Here is a 7,204-nt window from a genome sequence, read left to right on the forward strand (position 1 = left end):
TTGTCGGGCGTGCGCACTTCTCGTGCGCGCGCCTCGCGCCGACTACCTGACATTCCAGCCCGGCTCCCGGCCGCGGCGGCTGTGAGCCGGGACTTCCCCCCTGGCAGCGTGTATCCGCGGTCGGGAGTTATGGCATCGCGAGGCGTGCGCACTTCTCGTGCACGCGCCTCGCGCCTAGTGCCGGACACTTCAGCCCGGCTCCCGGCCGCGGCGGCTGTGAGCCGGGACTTCCCCCCCTGGCCGCGTGTATGCGCGGTCGGGAGTTATGGCATCGCGAGGCGTGCGCACTTCTCGTGCGCGCGCCTCGCGCCTAGTGCCGGACACTTCAGCCCGGCTCCCGGCCGCGGCGGCTGTGAGCCGGGACTCCTCCCCTGGCCGCGTGTCTCCGCGGTCGGGAGCTATGGTATCGCGGGGCGTGCGCGCTTCTCGTGCGCGCGCCTCGCGACCAGTACAGCTCACTTTCACCCAGCTCCCGACTGCAGCGTCTGTGCACCGACGGGATTACCATCCTGGCTGCGTGGATCTGCAGTCGGGAGCTGTTAACCCCACTGTAACACCAATGCATGTGGATCCCCCCCTCCTCACCCCCTCCCAGCTCCTCACCTCCTCTCAGCTTCCGGCCGTGGCTGATGCACGCTGGCACTGTTCTCCTGTCAGTGTAGAGCCACGGCCGGTGGCAGTTAACCCCTGCCTACCCAAAACACCATTCCTACATCCTCCATCACCACTTATAATGCAGGGTCGCCATGTCTGCGGCCCCTCGTCTATCGAGGGGTCTGCACACATGGTGCACCCCCACGGGCCACCCCAGTCTCCCCAACATGACGCACCCCTGGCTGCCAGGGCGTTAATAAGCCCTTCCACCCCCCTTTCACAACCCCCACTGCTGGCCTTGCCGCCATTACAGCAGGAGGCTGCAGGTGTGCACCCTGCAGTGCCTGCCCCCACCCCACAAGCCCTATCTGCCCCAGGTGCATTTGCCCCAGTCTGTCAACCACCATATCTTGCTGGTCCAACGCAGGTGGTTGCTGGAACACCGGCCCTCGGTCGTAGCCACCGTGGGCGCGGTATCCGCTCCTCCTCGCTTTCCTCGCCGTCACCCCCTCGCACCCCTCGCCGGCACGGACGCTCTGTTGGATCACGTGGCAGACGTAGCTGCCATTCCGCGAGTCGTTCCCAATCCGCTTGGAGGAGCCGCCATTCTCGTTCATCGGGGTGGCGTTCTACTTCCACTACACCGGATTCCTCAGTCGTGCCCCATGGGCATCACCGCCGTCGTTACCAACCTTCTCAGGGGGAGATTGTTTTTCCCTCAGCACGTCGGCAGCCTGTGGCATTTGTTGATCCTGTACAGGAGCCTTCTGACGCTCCCCTCCCGGATGCTGGTGAGTATCGATACTCAGGGGCCGGGGGGGATAGTGCGGGTATGGCAGCGGCTATTAAAACATTTTTAGATAATTTGAAGCCTGCGGCGGGGGGGAATATTTCCGTTGGCCCTTCATCTCCTGGTCAACCTCTTATACAATCTAACCCTCCGCCTCGCTCCGATATTCATAGGGACGCTTTCTTTTGTGGCGTTTCTCCTTTGGGATCCCACTTGACTGACGAGACCGTCCGGAAAATTTGGGCGAACGATTATGTTGATATATGGTCTTTAGTTTCGACCGATCAGCATACAATTGATAAGGAGCGGCGTCCATCTGATCATCCTTTTGTTGGGACGCAAAAAGTGGCGAAGTCTATTAACAATTGGCTTCAGGCATTTTTTGTCATGGGTTGTGTCATGGGACAAAAGCACCCTGAGCGCTGTGCCGAGATGTTTATATATCTTGACACCATATATAATTCTTATAAAGCTCATGAGGGATCAGCCTGGTGGCGCTACGATGAGGATTTTCGTCGTCGTTTAGCCCTTCAACCCCAGTTGGGCTGGGGAGTTAAAGCCACGGACACCTGGCTGCGTTTAATGTTGGCCCAGACAGATTATAACCCCTTTCATTCTGTGCCTCATAGCACCTCTTCCGGCTTTGGTCCAGTGGCCGGTCGTAAACCTGCCACGTGTCGGTTATTCAATGAAGGCCACTGCCGCTTCTTTGACCTTTGTAAATTTAAGCACGAGTGCTCTGCTTGTGGTGGACCGCACGCATCAGCCCGGTGCCCCCAGCCATCTACAAAACTGCCAGCAACGCTACTTCACAGGCCAAATAACGATGCCAGTGAGCCTTATGATGGCGACATGGCTTGACCGATACCCAATAAAGGAGCAGCTGCTCAGCGGTAATTTGGCTTCACTTTTGTTTTAATTTTCATCCGTTATCCTTTCCTAGGGAACCTTCGTTTGCTCCAATCCATAAGCGGATTCGGATTTTTCACCGTATTCCTTCAAATGCGGTACGTTGAATTGCAATTGGCGGGATCCTGTTTTCTTTTCCTGACACCAAGTCATTTTTCATATTTTACAAAGTTCACCTGTCTGCCATCAATTTCTTAGTTGTTTTCAACCCCTTTTTGGATGATTTTCTCTTACCGCCCAGTTTTGCCGACTCATGTACACCCTTGCCCACATGTGCGTAGTTATTGCCATAACATTTATGTATTCACCCCTGGTAATTCAGTCATTTCAAGCATTAGCGCTTAGATGCTTGACCTAACATCTGTTTTCGCATCTGTTTTCGCACCCGTCATGTTCTCGGTTTGTAATCCTATTGCTGATACTTTGCCCGTTTGGTAGTGCGGCGGTTGGGCCATTCTTATATTTTGTATTGGTCAGGGAGCGGTGCAACGGACGAGGCCTCCAGTATGCAATTTTATTGGGCACTCAGGACGGGGTTGTGCTATCAATCATGGGTGGGGGTCGGAGCGCAGTCTAGCGACTTTTGCTCCTCCGTGGCGGTCAGTGGTCGAAAATGGTGGATGTTAAGCGAAGGCTGATTGCGCCGGGAGTCCGGCCTGGCATTACGCCTCGTTGACATGGTATATTTGGTTGGTTAATTATACCTGTTATCTCAAAAGCTGTGACCGACCCCAACCCAACAAAAGATGAGAGTCTGTACATATTTGGTTATCTCTCCAATAAAGTTCAATTTTGGTTTACTACATTGGTGTGTTTTGTTCGGGCATGGGACACTCGATACGGTGGTGGGGTCTCGGCAGTCTGTGGGGCATGTCAGTGGAGCTACACTGAATGCACCCTGACTGCTGAGCCCCGTATATAAAGGGTTAAATCCATCTCCCATGCCCGAATCCGTCCCCCCTTGTGTTTGTCCAATCCCACTGTTTTTCCCTCCTACTGTTTCTTCCTATATAATCCCCCTACTTCCTGGTTTCTGTCTCTCCTCAGCCTGAGACCCGGACGCTGCTGTGCTGCTGGATACCCGGACACACTTGCGCTGCTGGCCCACCCCCCCTCCCCTTTTTTGTGGTATGTTATATTGTTTAAGTCACAGCGGTCAGTGGTCGAAAATGGTGGATGTTAAGCGAAGGCTGATTGCGCCGGGAGTCCGGCCTGGCATTACGCCTCGTTGACATGGTATATTTGGTTGGTTAATTATACCTGTTATCTCAAAAGCTGTGACCGACCCCAACCCAACAAAAGATGAGAGTCTGTACATATTTGGTTATCTCTCCAATAAAGTTCAATTTTGGTTTACTACATTGGTGTGTTTTGTTCGGGCATGGGACACTCGATACGGTGGTGGGGTCTCGGCAGTCAATAAATCGCACATTAACCTATGTCTGCATGATCATGTTTGGTAAATGTAGCAAGAAATAAAGTAAAAAAGAAATATCCAGACACACCTAAGGTGCATTAATACTCTGTAACGTATCCTTGAAATGCTACGTCTCGATAATCATTCAGTGTAAATGCACCTTAAACAAGCTGCAAGATGCTCATTCCTTGGGTGAAATAATAGTCTTAAACATCATTGTTCCTGGCATCGCATGATCCTGTATAAACTGTACTTCCAAGAACACGGGTAGCCTATGTACACTGACCAATCAATATCAGGTCATGCAGTCTGTGTCATTTAGCACGGTCTGTGTAAACAGGTTTTTAAACGACCATTGATTAGTGACTCTAAAGCTGGGTTTACACACTGCAACATCTCAAACGACATCGCTGTAACGTCACCGGTTTGGTGACGCAATAGCGATGTTGTTTGCGATGTTGCAGTGTGTGAAACCTATCAGCGACCCGGCCCCTGCTGTGAAGTTGTAATCGTTACAAATCGTTCAGGACCATTCCTAGGTCCTTTGTTTCCCGCTGTGCAGCATGAAGTTTCAGTGTGTGAAGACTTTGCAGCGACTTTGTTAGCAACTTCCCTTTCAAAAGGCTGCTTATCAACGTCCCCAACAACCAGCTAGGTCGCTCTGCAGGTCTGGATCACTGTTGAGTTGTTGGCCAGGTTTGCCTGTTTGAACGCTCACCAGAGACTTAGCAGAGACTTAGGGAGGTCGCTATTGCGTCACCAAACCGGTGACGTTACAGTGATGTCCTTTGCGATGTTGCAGTGTGTAAACCCAGCTTTATAAGGCCCTAGCAGACAAGAACATTTTCAACAATTGCGATTGACGAGCAAATACACATTATTACACAAGCCCCAATATTCACTCAAAAGATCTGTTGCAGTTGATGGAAAGTCGCTAGCCGTTCATAAAACCATGCATTATACCTTAAGATCAGGCCAAGATTTTAGTACTTAAAATTGTATTTGGTGCATTTTTGATTTTGCAGATTTTCTGCAGCATTTCTGCATAAATCAGCTACACTAGGTTACTTGCTTTTTTGAGTGCATTTTTTTCTGTGCTATTTAATAACGGGTTTTCTGTTTTAGTTTTTTATTTTGGAAACTTCCTGTTACTTGACTTCATCAATAGAGTTTTATCAAAGCTATGTGTAAATGACATGCCCTTTTAGAGCATTTCCATATGTGTGTTTTTATCTGAGAATTTTCCTCATCTTATTCAGGTGGGAAAAATACGCACATGAAATACATTTACCGTAAGAAAGAAAAATTGACGTAGTTTTAAAAACTGCACTACAGATAACTATGTAGAGCAGGGGTCTCAAACTCAGCTGGGTGTATGGGTCGCATATAGAAAAATAGAAAAAAAATTGTGAGGGACCGCATTCTTTGCAGGACAAAGTGACATTTTTAATAATTCCATGTTTTTTTCTATACATTTTTGTATCACTTCTTTTTGCTTGTTTATTATGAGAAACCTGCACTTTTTTGTTTAGTTAAAATATATATATGCATTTTTAATGGCAAAAAAAAAAAAAATATTCATGCTTTATTTGGATTTTTTTTTTTACATTTTATCATCTTCATGTAATAGTTTTACAATTAGCAGCATCATATAATAATCTCAGCCAACATCTTGTAGTAATGTCCCCCATTCAGGTGCCCTGTACTAAGGTGCTAATCTTTGTAGTATTGTGCCCGTCCTTGTGCCCATCCTTGTAATAGTGCCCTGTAGTACTGTTCTCATCCTTGGAGTATTGTGCCCATCCCTGTAGTATTGTGCTCTGTAGTACTGTGCCCAGTGGTTTTGTGCCCACCCTTGTAGTACTGTGCCCATCCTTGTAGTATTGTGCCCATTCTTGTAGTATTGTGCTCTGTATTGTGCTCTGTAGTAACGTGCTCTGTAGTACCGTGCCCATCCTTTTAGTACTGTGCTCTGTAGTATTGTGCTCTGTAGTATTGTGTCCTGCAGTACTGTGCCCATCCTTGTAATATTGTGCCCAATCTTTAGTAATACGCAAAAAGAAAAATCTCCTCACCTTTCCTCCGTTCCCTCTTATTAGGCTGCGTACCTACGATCAGTGTTTGCAGCGTTTTGGATGCAGCATGCTTCAGCTGTGTCCAAAACGCTGTAATGTAGAGAACAAGTGTACCACCCCAGCAGCGGTCGAACCGCTTGGATATGGGTGTCGCTACTCGTGGTTCGAGGGTCTCCGGACCCGGGGGCTCAGAGTCACTCTAAAATGTGATGGGGGTTATTTACAGGCGATTTAGATAGTTCGTGACGCCACCCGTGGCGTGCGGTAATAGGGAGCACTGCCGCTGCCATTGGGAGTACCCGGGGTGATGGAGCGGGGTCAGCCAGATGACGTTACCGTCCAACGGGTAGGGAAAGCCACGGGAATCTGGATGGTGGTTTGGATGGCAGGGGAGCACAGGCTTTCTGGAAGCAGGGGGTGATCAGGTACTCACTCAGAAGGAAAGCAGACGCTGACAACGTAGTAAACCAAGTCTCTGGGTGCCGCTGCCCTCTTGGGGGAGCTCGTCTGGGTTCCGTCCCCTGCAGCACTGCCTGATGGTCCGGAGCCTGCCTCCGTGCACAGATTTCAGTAGTCCAAGTGGCCCGTAAGCTTGAAGCTGTCCGGGACCCGCTCCCCACGTTTTGGTGTGAAGGAGCTGTGCTCTGAAGAGCGCACGCTTGGGATTTCAGTGGGCTGCTTTAGTTGGAAAGTCCTATCCCCCTCGTTGCACTAGTGCCCCCGATCTCTGAGCTTTGTGGGGGACAGTTCAAACAGGCCCTATCCTCTGCAGGTTAATTGCCGGGTTGCTTGAAGCTTCTTCCCAACTTAGGGTTCAGTACCCCAATGTACTTTCAGTTCCAGACCGGCTATTGTCCAGCTGCTGGCCGTCCTCCTAGACTAAGCCAGGTACCCAGTCCCAATGTCCGGCGACTGGGTCTCTGACTCCACCGGGTCCAGACCACCGTCTGCAACCCAATCTACTTCTCCCCTGGGAGCACCAACTCCCAGCTTCCTCGCACTTTGCTCCCCTGGAGCCAACTGACTTGTCACCTCCCACCTCCCTGCCTGACCCCTAGGTGGGCGGCCCTATTCCAGCTTAGCAGCCCACTGGTGTGCCTGACAGGGTGCTCTGCGAGGTGTGATTGGGATTTTTGGATGCTGATTGAGGCAGTACTGTGAGTTGGGAACCCAGAACCATGGGGGGGGTTGAGTCCTGCACTAAGAATAAAGAGCGTGCAGTACCCTGCAATGACCTGACTAGTCCAGGGGCGTCACATTCCCCCTTGGTTAAATGTAGCTTATCCCCGAGCTACAGGACATCCGGAGGATTATTTTTGTTAATTGGAAAAAAGGAAAATAACACGTTTAATTGAAAATTTCTCATCCCTCACAGGGGAGGCACATTACTTAAACGTTACATTGTAAAAACTCGCAGAG

This window comes from Anomaloglossus baeobatrachus, chromosome 1 (assembly GCF_048569485.1).
Source record: "Anomaloglossus baeobatrachus isolate aAnoBae1 chromosome 1, aAnoBae1.hap1, whole genome shotgun sequence".
NCBI classification, from domain to species: Eukaryota; Metazoa; Chordata; class Amphibia; order Anura; family Aromobatidae; genus Anomaloglossus; species Anomaloglossus baeobatrachus.